General features: G+C 35.4%; 1 long non-coding RNA gene across 1 annotated transcript in view; it reads left to right on the top strand.

Moving 5' to 3' along the window:
* Positions 1-5,764, top strand: part of LOC136302652 (uncharacterized) — a 218,420-nt gene extending 212,656 nt beyond the window's left edge. The window contains exon 3 of the long non-coding RNA XR_010724103.1: positions 5,697-5,764. This is a non-coding gene — a long non-coding RNA (uncharacterized lncRNA). The remainder of the gene's footprint in view (positions 1-5,696) is intronic.
* Positions 5,765-14,251: the final 8,487 nt, after the last annotated feature.

The following is a 14,251-nucleotide window of genomic DNA, read 5'->3' as shown; positions in this document are numbered from 1 at the left end:
CTGTAAGTTCATTTAGACTGATAAAGTGTGCCAACTATCTAAACCTGTAATTGTCTTGGTTAGCATATGTCATTGATGAAAAGATAATTAAAGGAATTTTAATTATTTTTTATTATTCTATCTTCTTTTTAATGACATAAAGCTGTTATGGTTTTAAAATGCTTGCCTTTTTTGTTTTCTTTTTTGTTTTGTTATGTAGACGTCTAAGTGATGTCAGTGCCACCATACAAACACAGTTCTTCTGTGTTGGTGCTTAAGCTTTTCTTCTTTTTCCTTTACCAGGTGGTAATGAACCAAGGTTTTGACAGCAAAATTATTTAGCTTCTTGCCTCCAGAAGGTGAATTTTATTGTGATTTCATTTGTACCTTGAATTGTTTGAGAAGAAGTAATTGATTTTTGATTTTAGATTACAGGTAAGTAATAGCTGAAGATTTAAAATATAAGCTGGATACTTCAGTCATTGTCTCTATTGTCTCCAAGTTTGCTTTTTTCTGTAGGTAAAGATATCAAGTTTGCTTTTATTCTGTAGGTAAAGATATGCCAAGATATTTATGAGTTTTGATCTCTTTAGGAGCAAAGAGAAAACTGAGGTTTAAAAAGCTGTCTTCTCTAGTATTTGTTAGCTTAGGGCTATCCTTTTCATCTGTGTACTGCAACACAAACAAATAATAGCTAATAGTCCACATTCGCAACGGTTAAACAAACTGAGCTTTAATGAAAGGGTAGATGACACTAATAGCTAGTGAGGCTTGTAAGATCTCACAAAATCAAGATTAAAAAATAGTTAAATCTCCTCCCGTAGTCTGACTAACGTTACCTTCTGGCTGTTTTGTTGTTGGGAGGGTCTTTTTTTGCTTTGTAGACATAAATTCATTATGAATTTAATCAGTCTGGTTTTACTCATATTATTTTTTCTAACTTAGAAGCCATATCTTTACACTTCACGTGATACAAGACACTGGAGAACTTGTAAAAGAAAGTACTTTAATTTTTCTTTTTACTGAAACCCATGAATTATGATTTTCAAGAACATAGTACCACAATGACACTTGAAATTGTGTTTGTACTTCATAACACAATGTAACTGACCCAGTTCTGTATTTTTGTTTGTTTTGTTTGTTTGTTTGTTTTTTATCATTTTACTTGGTATACATAGTTGGCAGAAATTTCCCTTAGGGGAGCTAGGGCTCTAGATTTCACTAAAATTCAAATTTTTTGAATGTTAGGGTACAAATTGATCAGTGATTCTTTCTTTTAAACTTGCGCACAATTGTGCACTACAGCAATAAATTGACTGGAGAAAGGAAACCAAAAGCTGTCAGTTTGCAAGGGCAAAACCTTTCTGACAGTAAATGGATCTTCAAATGTCAAGATGGACTAGATTAAAACCATGGGTTTCTTTCAATCTAATATCATTAAGAATAATTACTTTATATTTTTCTTTAAATGTTTGGCTCATACAGATGCATGTGTTACTGAAATTGTATCTCTGTCAGCACAGCAGAGTAGAAAACATCAGCTTTCAAAGTTTTGAACAAATACACTGTTGTGATTTGACACTGGCCAAACACCAGGCACGCAGGAAAGCCACTCGTTCACCCTTCCCGGACACAGTCAGACAGAGAAGAGAAAAAAAGATTAATGAAGGGTTCATGAGCTGAGACAAGGACTGGGAGAAACACTTCAAGGGCAAAAGAGGCTCAACTTAAAGGTACAAAGTGAATTTATTACTAACAGAATCATAGGAAGCAAATGAGAAGTAAAATAAGCCTTAAAAACACCTTCCCCCAACCTCTCCCTCCTTCCCACAGACAGTGCAGGGAGACAGGGAATGGGGGTTTCAGTCAGTTCACCACACAAGGTTTTCTTCCACTCCTCTGGGAGAGGAGTCCCTCCCCTGTGAGACCGTGGGGCCCCTCCCACAGGAGACAGTTCTTCTCCAACGTGGTTCCACTCTCAGGAGCAATAGCCAAACTGCACCTGCTGCAATGGGAGTCCCTCCCACAGGCACACACTCTTCCCAAAACTGCTGCAGTGTGGGTCTCTCTTCCATAGGAGGCAGTCCTACAAGGACAGGCTGCTCCAATCTGGAAGCAGGGCCCCTTCTCTCCACTGGGTCTCCCACTGGATAACAGCCTCCTCCAGGCATCCACCTGCTCTGGCATGGGCACCCCCTCGGTGGGCTGTGGGGTTGATCTCTGCATCCCCTGTGGATCCCCACGGGCTGTGGGTGGATCTCTGCATCCCCTGTGGATCCTCATGGGCTGTAGGGGCACAGCTGCCTCACCATGGTCTCACCATGGCCTGCCGAGGAATCCTGGCTCTGGTGCCTGGAGCACCTCCTGCCTCTCCTTCTGCACTGACCTTGGTGTCTCCATGTGGTTTCTCTCACTGGTTCTCACTTCCTCCTCTTCTCTGGCTGGGAACAAAAACTCTGTGATTTTGTCTTGATTTTCTTCTTAAATTTGTTATCACAGAGGTATTGCCACCATCTCTAATTGATCCAGCTTTGGCCAGCAGCATGTCCATCTTCAGAGCCATCAGGGATTGGCTCCACCAGACATTGTGGAAGCTTCTGGCAGCTTCTCACAGGAGCCGCCTCTGTGTTCCCCCCCAGTACCAAAAACCAGCCCGTGCAAAACCAACACATACACAAAGATTGTGATTTAGTGCGACTCTTCAAAATACCCAACCAACCAAAGTCAGGGGAAAATAAATGGGGAAAAAAATTAGCAAACCAAAAGAACTGGGCATTTTCTAAAGTCTCAGAAAACATCATAAAATACATCCGGTGAAAATACTCCAACTACTGTAACAATTCAAAGGTATAAGGATTTCTGTGATACTAGAAACTACTTCTAAACGTGTACTCTTGGTCCATGAAGCAACTCTTTGAATCCTTTTAGTATTTAAAAAGTAAAAAAGAAAGACATATGTATGAAGACATCTGCTTTGTTGCCACTTTTCACCTAAATATTGATGAAAAGCAATAATCAAGCAATATTCTTCCTTCAAGCAGGAGTTATTTTTACCACTGTCACTCCATTATCTTGTTTTCAATGTACCATGAAAATGTTTTAGCACTCAGTTGAAAATAGACTTTGGATGAAGAGACATCGGTTAATCTTGAATCTTGCAAGTCTCAAAAATTGTTATCAAAGGAGAAATAAGAAAAATTGTATGAGACTCCATTATATCACCTGGGAAAAAGTAATACAAAACCCTCAAGTCATGGCCACTCTGACGTAAAAATAGTTATAAATCAAGATTTGCTTTAATGGTAGTAGTGTGATTGTTTTAATTTTGCAAATTAGAAGTACATATTTCCCTAGCTCTAATAAAATCTTGAATGATTGTATAATACATACCATTTCTTGGATATTATTGTGAATGCTGGATGCCTTGTTTCACCATCAGTTTCATGCATTTGGTTTCATGTATTCAAATGGATTTGTGTGTGATTATACATTTTCTTCTTGAGAAATACTGACACAAAATCTTTAAAGCAGCTATTGACAGAAATTAGTTTCCTGACTACTTTCTGCCTAACTACATTGCTGGCTTGTGGGTACAAATGAAACTCGGATTAACCCTTTTTAGTTGTTATTAGTTTCTGTCTTGGCTTTGTGTAGCTTTCATTACTTTTATTTAAATACTTTCTTCATTAGTTTCTTCCACATGTACCACAGTCAACTTCCAAAGCTGAGTTCACTTAGATATGCATTCCCTTCAAGCAAGCTATCTTCTGTGTTGTTTTTATATGACATGACTTGTTAGTGTTGGTACAGATAAATGAAATAATTTGAAGAAAGGAGTAACTTGCAGGATGATTAAGATGAGGATTTTAAAGTGAAACTGAGATGTTCAAAACAAATGAAGCTAAAATTACAAATGGCAGTTCTTTTTTTTATTAATGTCTGTTGTTTTAAGTTAGTAATGAAGCTGTCACAGAATCACAGACTGGTTTCTTCTTAATAAAAAGAAATATTTTTGTAATGGTATTGATTTATTTTATCAGAACTGTGATAACCCATGGTTTCTACTTCTAACTTAAATATATCAAAAAGTCCCTAAAATTGGTATAATTTTTCTGAGAAAACTTAAAACATTCCAATAGTGATAATGGCTTCTGTAGTTTGATTTCTCTTGATAGCATCTGCTGCTTCTCATTGCTAATATACTCCATGTGCATTTCTATAAATGTATAATAAGTATTAAGAGGCACCTAGGTGTTATGCTTCCTGAATTTTACATGGTTATTGAAATAAAGTAAAAAACACAACCACCTTGCTTGTTATTTGGTTTTTTTCTAAATTCTCCTCAGTAAATCAAAAATTATAATGGTGCACAGGAGTGGGAAGTATGACAATTAGATAGCTACTCTTGCTATGTTTTCCACAGAATCATAGAATATTAAAGGGTTGGAAGGGACCTCAAAGATCTTCAAGTCCCAACAACTCCCAGAACACCAGGCTGCTGGAGGCCTTGTCCAACCTGACTTTGAACATTGCCAGTGTTGGGGCATCCACAACCTCCTTGGGCAACCTCTTCCAGTGTCTCAACCCTTTCACAGTAAAGAATTTCTCCCTAATATCTAGTCTAAATTTCACCTCTTTCAGTTTGTACCCATTACCCATTATCCCATCCCTACAGTTCCTGACAAAGAGTCTCTCTCCAGCTTCACTGTAGGGAAAGATACTGGATTGTTGCTGTGAGGTTACCACATGATCTTCTGTTCTCCAGGCTGAACAGCCTCATCTTTCTCACCCTGGCTTTGTAGGGTGAGGTTCTCCAGTCCTCTTATCAACATGGTGGCCCTCCTCTAGACTTGATTCAACAGTTCTGCTGTCTTTCATAATTTGGGGACACCAAAACCATACACAATTCTACAGGGGGGGTCTCACCTGTAGGAGAGCAGAGTGACGGGGGGATGAGAATCACCTCCTTCAGTCTACTGGAAACACTCCTTTTGACAGAGCCCAGGATTCCATTGGCTTTTTGGGTTGTAAGCACAAATGTGACTGCCATGGTATTTTCAAAAATTATGGATAGTGGCTTAGCATCTTTATCTTCCAGCTCCCTCAGGACCTATATATTAATGTCATTGGATCCCATGGACTTGTGAACACTGTCATTCCTTGGTCTTGAATCTGAACATCTCCTACAGTTTTCATTCTCCCAGTCCCTGCAGTTACACTTCTTGACGTGGGTGGCATTGCAAGAGCACTTGCAGCTGAAGATACATAAATAATATATCTTTATGATATTGTTCTTTCTCTAGAATCTAAAAGAGTACTTTTTTTTAGACTCTTGAAAGTTTGTGGTAAATGATGTTGACACATTTTATTTTAGGAATTTGTGAAATCATAGTTACATACACATAGTTACATGCACATCTGTTGAAAATCTGCTAAGGATTGCCTGATAGAAATATTTTTATATAGTGGACTATTTTATAAGCTTCCTTGCTGATTGCATTTTAAAAGAATGTCTCTCTGCACAGATGACATTCAGTTTTCTAATTTCCTTTTAAAAAGGTAATCCTTTTTAGAGATTTATTTGGTTAAGACAATGAAGTAGGATTACAGCAGAATTAACTGCAATGCTATTAAGTGTTGTGTTTTTTTTTTTTTTTTCCCTTGGGTCTAGCCTTATGCTTTCAGTTTGAAAGTAAGTTGAGATTTATTTTTCCTAGGCTACAGAACAAATTCAAGACCAGAAGACCAAAAGGCAGCTGAGGTAGTAATTCTCCTGAAGAACTGAGACACCGGTTACTCTGAGGTATGTTTGATTTTGGAAATGTTGTTAATTATTTAATAATCTTGATGCTATGTATGAGAGTAATGGTGAGTGCTTTTGAACATTAGTGACTATTTCACAGCTTCATATGTAGTTCAGTTGAAAGGAAACTCCGATTTTTTTAAATTTTTTTTTTCTTTTTTAATATGGGGAATTAGTTGTAAATGTGCTCAGTTTTATCTGGCACTATCTCTCTGTCTAGAAAATTAGATATATCCACCTGCAAAGTTAAAAACCTACAAACATTCTACGTTCTTTCTGATTAAACACTTGCTACTTTCTTTAGGTGCCGTAGGTACTGAGAAAAATTTCCAAATAAGAATGTTCAGGAAAAAGCTGTAAAAAAATTATATACAACACATATTGCTATGTTTTAAATAGCAACAATAAACATTTCTATCAGCTAGATGTTAAAGAGCATGCATAGAAATAAGTTATTAATAACTTCATGAGGGAGACAATAGAAAGTCATCAGTAGGTAGACAGATTAATGGGAGATAAACTAAAGAAATTCATCACTGCCTTTTTACAAGTTTAAAAATAGCCTGTTTAACACTTTTTTTTTTCACTTACAAAATGTTTGAACTCAGTAAATTGGATTCCACCTTTGTAAATATACCAGCAAAGCTTGCAAGGAAGTAAGGAAATGGAGCTAATGCTAATTTCATTTTAGGTCTTGTTATCACTTAGCATGTTCAGGAGCTTAAACAGGGCAAATTACAGTCTTCATACATTCAAAAAGTACTGGAGCCTGGAAAGCATTATTTCTATTACATTTAGGAAGTATTAGTATTTGTTTGACTTTCCTGGAATGCCTTCTATCCCTAGTTTTCTCTTTCATTCAATATACTGAGTTTCAAAGGATATTTTTTGTTTTCTCTTAAAGGAGGTATTTTCTCACAACAATAAAACCACAATTCCTCTATCTTTTATTACTTTAATCCTCACCTGAAGCTTTCTTCTTATTGCAGGAGGTATATTTCACGAGCATAGAATCTTGTCTCCTATAGTCCCACTAGTTCTACGTAATTTTGTTCACATTTGACCTGATAGAAGGAGCGTGTAGAAGGTTGGCTAGTGACACAAACATCTCATGGTTGTTAAGTACTGCAAGCCTATAGTGTGATGCACAGATTTTGTCCAAAAGTAATTTTCTACTAAAAAAACCCCAAAAATACAAATACAAATTCAGATTCCTCCTCCCTCAAAGACTATATTTATTTCAGCTCTCTTTAAAAACCACATACCTGCTCAAGACTACTGATCTCTAGGATTCTTTTATTTTTCATTGCTTTAGATGTTTAGATGTTCAATAACAGGTTTGAAGCCTTTGGAATTGAGAAGTTGAATTCTGTACACTATCTTTGCATAATATCATTCACCGAATAGATTAAGATTTTTTGTCTCCTAGCATTTTTAACCACAAATACTTCTCTTTTATTGTCAGTCTGTTTCCCTGGAGAAACAATATTTGAAATACTGTAATACACAACAAGAGGAAAATCAGCAAATATTCACATATTTTGCCCTAGTATTCTTTTATCTGTCAGCATGCCTAAATTTTGCATTGGAGAAAGGAATTTAAAACTGTTGTTAAAAATTTGATGAGACTCTACACATGTGCCAGTGACATCTGGGAAAAACGTTTTTTGATAAATGAAAAATCTCATTGGCCTTTTCCTGACTCCCACTGAGATACATACTTGTTCCTCAGGGCACAACCTGTCTTGCAGATTGTATTTGATTTGTAGTCTAAGGATAGAAGCTCATCATATCCATGTTAAATACGTGTAGCTTTCAGAAGCATGGTAAGGAAATATTTTTATACCGAGTCATGAGGAAAAATGTGTAAAAAAGATAGATCTCACTTCACTGAGTCTCACTGAAACAAGACACAAAGTAAAATATTTAATAATTTTTAATCATTGTGCTTTAACTTCAGATGTATTTATGATGTTGATGTATTTTTGTCTAGCCTGATCACTCAGTGTTCCCATGCAAGCAGTGTTTGTTATTATATATTTTTAAACCTTTATAGAATCTTCACTTTCTCTCAGTTATGGAGAAATAGTTGCAAAACAACGGATTTAAAAATAGTGTAGTGTGAGGAAAAACAAAAGAAGCAAAGTATGTCTGTTCTTTCTCATTCTATTTGCCAGGTTATTTAATCTTACTTGGTTTAGTATTTCTGTCATTTTAGACTATTATGTGATGGACAGGTTACCATTTGATTCCAAATGGATTTTGAGTGGATTATTTAATCTGCAGTTCAACATTTCTAACCCTTTATAGAATTATATATATGGTCCTTGGTGGCAGAGAAGACTGACTTTCCCACACGAGAGCTTTTCTGTTGCATAATAATCAGAATAAGGGAGAGGTAGTAGCAATCAATTGGTGTACGTATGTGTATATATATATATATAATCTTTCTCTGAGACATCATGTTTGAGTAAAAAAAAGAGTTTATGGTTATCTGAAGCTGTACTTTAAAGTCTCTTCCTAGTGATACAGGCCTTGCTCAAGCAGTGAGAGGAACTACTAACAAAGTTCATGCTGGTGCTTTTGAAGGAGTCTGCTTTACTTCTTTAATAAACCTTAATGAACTAAGTAAATAGAAACTTTCAAACGCCGCAGAGGCTCTCTACCAGATGAGTGACATTTTTGTTTGTATTTTATGTATATATGTTAGGTTGCTCCATGCCTAGTAGTCCAACTTAGATTTGTCTGTTCCAAACCCAGATATCTATTTTTTTTTCTTTGATTTAGAATGAAGTTACCTGATCTTTCCAGTGCTCTTATGCATATTTTGCCTTTTTATATGGTTATAAACACATGTACAATTTTGCTAAGGTACCAAATGCATACTATAGTCTTGTGATATATTTACCTTTCAAAATTACCACATGAAAATAGTTTATATATTGAGCAGCATATATTTTCATGTCTGTGTTAAAGCCTGACTTGATAAATGCAAATGAATGTTTAGGAGCTACCTTGTGACAGATGTGTATTTATGATGGGGCTAAAGGATCTGAGCCTTCTTGCAAGCATTGTTATATGTTGGCCTTACTTTTCAAGATATAAACTAAGAAATTACTTGCCTAGAGTAATGTACTTTGAGTCAATCTTGAATTTTAGACTACTGCAAGACTAATTAGTATATTACTTCCCTGAAAATCCAGAAATATTGCAGAATGTTTTGAGTGTTTTGTGAAATGGAGTTGAAAAATATTTTAAAGCAGGAAGTTGACTGAAGCATACAAAAACCTGCCAACTTAAATTTTGAATATATGATCTTTCCAAGGTTTTCCACTCTGAAAGTGATTTAGAAACTGAAATTATAATGCAAAAAAATTCTGTTTCTCTTCAAAATAATTTCTGGTCTCAAAATCAGTATAAAGGGATCCATATTATTCTCGGGTTTAAAAAGATTTAATTTTATTTGAGATTATAATGTAAAAGGCAGAGGAATTAATCAAAAAATATTTCACACTGTATGTCTTGAGAAAAGAAAAAAATGTTTTAAGACCATTCCAGATTACTTATGTGTGTCAGAAAATATTATTAATTTGATTGTGTAACAATCTCAATATGCAAGTGTTCTTGAAAAATCATGAAAATAGAAGATATTCAACCATCTCATCCAAATATGTTAGAAGGATTTCAAGGCAAATTTCTAAACACTAGATCAAAACTTAGTGAAAAGTCTGTCCTTACTATGACTAGTCTGAACTAGAAGCTGGTTTATTTGGAACCTCTCTGTAGTTTTCTTTTGTGCAACCATTCTTGTTTAAAAGTACAAAGCCTAAGTATTTTGTGAAATCAGTAACAGCTTCAAGTAGCCTGTGTATTCTCTTATGGAATCATAAAGAAAACCATTGAATACTCATCAGATTGAACTCCTTTGTAAATTTAGTGACATGTGCTTCCATTCTGGGACTAAAGCAGCGGAAGTTCAGGTGAGGATTGCACGTGAAATGCAACAGCAGAAGGAACCAGGAAGAAAGGGAAGAATTAATTGTATTTATCACTTCAGTTGATAGAAGTAGCATAAATGAAATAAATGAAATGGCCAGGATGTCAACCTGCCTGTGTAGAAGAGACTCATGCAGAGGCAGAGGCAGAGGGGTTCAGCCTCAGCACACCAGGGCTGAAGCAGCTGCCAAGGACAGCCAGTGGTGATCCAGGGTCCCGTCCTGGCCCTGGGCAATGGGGCACTGCTTTGACTGGGCTCTGCTGCAGAAGCTACATCCTTGAAAGCAGCTTGAGAGTGAAAGGCAGGCTTGTTTCTCACCTGCAAAATGTGCACTGGGTGTGAGCTGATCAGCAGGGATCAGTTTGTATACAGGAGCTTGATTCTAATTGGCAGATGATAATCTGCTGTCTGTGCTTTCGCAGTCTTAGGTTAAAAATTTTATTTAAAATCAATTTTTAAAATCATATAATTTATTTAAATTTTATTTTAAAAGATAGAAAAAGACACTGGCATTCAGACCTCTATTACCAGTTTTCCCTTGACCTATATAACTCAAAGTGTTTATTGGTTTTCAGCTTCTCCAGGGAAATTGCAGAAAGTGAAAAACCTACAGATATGTTTTGTTTTGGTTTTTGTTTTTGTGGTTTTTTGGGTTTGTGATTTTGGTTTTTTTTTTTTGTGTTTTTTTTTGTTTGTTTGGGTTTTTTTCTTTCAGAACACATGGGAGCTGCTTAGCAAATGCCACTAACAGCACTTGATTTCTAGGATATACAAATCCACAAGTGTCAGTTTTTACCCAAAATTTTGCTAGCAATATGAATTTTTTTTCTCCAAAAATATTTGCTCGTGGTTTTTGATGCTTGTTTCTTACAGTTGTGGCTGGGGTTTCTTATGCTGCTTTCTTATGAAACAGCTAAATAGTGTGGCATAACTCTTTCAAAATATGGATTAAAAAAGGATGTCTCTTCCAATGGAAAGAGAAGTTTGTCCTTCTGTTTCTCACAGTGAAGTGAGTTTAATTCTAAAAGACACTTAAGTTCAAACAAAATAGTGTTAGAGTGTTTAAATTAAGCTGTAAGGTTGCCTGAAAAGAAATATGGACTAGTTTTATTTTTTACTAATACTCTAAATCACAACGCTCAGATTTGGCCCATGCTATGGGGAAGTTTTTCTATTTATTTTTAATGGATCAATTTTTGAATGCTGAAGCTGATCAGTCCCTGCTCTTGAGATAATGTTTCAGCCATCTATAGATAGCACACAATTAACTTGAGGCAAAAGAGGGAAAACCAGAAAGGAAATATACACAGAGCATCTTTCTCTCTTCTGTATTCTATGTCAGTTTTAATAGGCCTGTAATTAGGTCACAGGACTGATTCATATCAGCACTTATCTTCCTAGGTGACATCACCCTCTGTTCATTACCTAATAGAGATTAAGACGTTGACACATAGAAAATTCTGCTTCCTGGACTGGGAAAAGTAACTAATTACAGAAGCTGTAGTCTTGACACTGTCTGAATTATTTACCAATACATCCACAGAGATATATCTCCAAGTGGAGACTAATAGGAAGGAAGAACACAGAGCACATGAGGAAACAAACTTGCTTGCTGTCCATGTGTCTGAAGGAGTCTAACTTAAAGAAACTATTTTGGAACTAGTCTGGAACAGGACCTCTTGTGAGTAATATGATGATGCATTTAAAATTTCTAGGCAGAAAAGCTAAGTCAAAATATTGGCAAGATGTTTTGAGATTAAGCAAGAAGACAGATGTTATAACACATGGTCAAATGGACAGAGATCTCGGCATGATCCAAAGAGTATGTGATTCAAAGAGATCAACAGAAAGAAATAATGAGATGGATGCCTTATATATCTATACATAGAAAGCTCATAAATCCAGAAACAGACAGAGCTTAGAATGGTCCTTAATTTAAAAATATTTGCTGTGTTTCAAACTGAGCATACAAGGATGCCTCTGTGTAACACTGTAAAACACAGCAAGAACGTTTCACTCATCCTATAAAATATATTATGATTGAGGTGCTGAAAGAGATTGATGCAGTCATTCGTGCTTTTTATTATTTTGTTGCTAGGGAGCCTCTTCCTTTTTTTTACTTTCTTTTACTTTTTGAAGACAGTATTTACTCAACACTGATTAAAATTTATTGGATGATGCATTTAAAACATGACTTTTGAGATTTTAGGAATTTTGTAGTTAAGAATGAAAAAGCAAGGAAGTATATTTTTCTTAGCATTGTGCCTTAAGATATATTTGTGCTTAAGAAAGACTGCTGACTGATATAAGATTGCCTTTACTCTTGAGAGGGGTACAAGGAATAAGGTTAAACAAGCTTGTAAGAACTCACACCCGATCATAGCAGCAGGCTGCAGCATGAAAATAAATGACTGGCTTTGAGAATAGAAGAAAAATTTGTAAAAATTTTTGGTAGATAATGAGTTGAATCTCAGAGGTTTCTATTACAGTTGCAAGATCTTAGCTCACGTGTGCCATGTATAACCATTTGCTTCTCCTTTTGAGATCCTGCAAGAGTCCTCAGACAAACAGACGAAGTAAAAATGGACTGATATAGATAGATAGATAGATAGATAGATAGATAGATAGATAGAGAGATAGAGAGATAGATAGATATAGATATAGATATATATAGATATATGCTTTCAAATAAATTAGGAAACACTGTGTAAATAACATTATGGTGCTGTTTCATACATACAGGTTTTCATCTCCTATTCACCGTTTGTTAGTTCTGAGTCTCATAAAATGCACTGACAAATTAACACCAGTGTTAGTCCCTAAGTTGTTTCTGCTGAGAGGTCTTAGTGCCATTGTTGATGTAAGAAATAGTAGGGATGCCCTATTAAATTCTGCTATAGTATTGCTCCTGACAAAAAGACAATCAAATACACTGATTTAGGAGCACTAAGAATAGGCTTAATCCAAGTCTGAAAGCTCTAATCCGAAGTTATACAGTAGCTGTAATGAACAAGATGAATGGCTTACTGGCACCTGATCTGACAGGGGAAGAAGCAAAAATTAGATACAATGCATATCTTAAAGTTTTAAAACAAATACCTGCATCCATTTGATTGTTAAGTGTAGAATCATCAGAATATATTTTTTCTAAACTGCCTTCTTTTGTGCTCAACAATAAAAGAAGACTGAATTCTTTGTTAGTCTGTGGCTCAGTAAAAGATCTGAATGCATCAAATCTCATGAGTTGCCATTTTCATAAAGTAGAGGGAAAGAAAGTAGAATTTAATTTAAGTAAAAACCCATGCTTCAAAAAAATAGTCTCTTCTAAAATTACTTGTGTTTCTGTGCAATATATGTCTCTAAAAATCACTGTTATAATTTATAAAAGAAAAGTAGTGGATACTAACAACCATTGACAGGTCATCTTACTAGTCATTAGCCAGGGGTTTTATCTCATTTGCTTCAAAAGTTAAAATTGTGAGCAGAAATTGAGTGGTGAGTGAGAACACAGCTGCTGCCCAGAATTTCCAGCCATACAGTAGTTTGAATGGATAAAAAAAGAGATAAGCTTGATCCTTCATACAGTCTAATGAGATGAATATAAATATTTGGACATTTCTATTTTATGCTATCTGTGAAGACATATTCATATGAAGAGCTGGATAGATGTGTGTCATCATAAATTCTGCTCCTGTGGCTTTCAGAAGTTTGCAGAATCACTTTAACGAAAACAACAACAAAAAAACCCAACCAACAAAAATAGTCTAAGAACAAAACCACCTCACCACCCCCAAACACAAAACAAAAGTGTTTTTTCATCATTGCTGACTTTGGCTGTTATCAGTACAGCTCTCCAAAGAGCAAGGTCCAGCACAGAGTTTTACTTTCTTAGAAATACTTAGTTTCTCTAGATTCTCCTTGACTGACAGACCATTTTGCAATGGTTGAGAATATTTCTTCATATTGTTTTTGTGTTGTTGTTGTTGTGGGGTTTTTGGGGGCTTGTTTTGTTTTGTTTTGTTTTGTTTTGTTTTCTTGTAAGGGTTTATCTTGAGATAATTTTGTGACCCCTCAGGCTTTGCTTCTATTAACTTTCTGAATAAGCTATAGGTTAATCTATTTCTCCTTGATGCAATGAAGAATCTTAGGTTGAAAAAATTGCATGCCAAATTTTTCACTGAATATTTATTATTTTTTTCTAATTGAATTAAACCAGTGATCTATTAATGAACAGTTTGGTTTAAATTTTGTGTACACAGCTGCAGTGAGGAGCTTTTGATATTCATGCATGTCAAACTTTTTCAGAATACATGGAGGATTTTATTTCTTCATGATTTAGATCCCAAAATTCTTCAAAGCATCTGAATTAAGAGGCTTTGTGCATCCCTGCAATATAATGTATTACACCAGTGAAATAATCATTGATACCTGGAAAATAGAAGACAACTGCATAGATTTTAGTTTCTTTTCTT

The sequence above is a fragment of the Chamaea fasciata genome, unplaced genomic scaffold, assembly GCF_029207755.1.
Source record: "Chamaea fasciata isolate MVZ Bird 193981 ecotype frontalis unplaced genomic scaffold, bChaFas1.0.hap1 SCAF_1, whole genome shotgun sequence".
Classification (NCBI taxonomy): Eukaryota; Metazoa; Chordata; class Aves; order Passeriformes; family Sylviidae; genus Chamaea; species Chamaea fasciata.
Note: the sequence above shows the minus strand (reverse complement) of the source record. Positions and strands in the feature narration are given on the sequence as shown.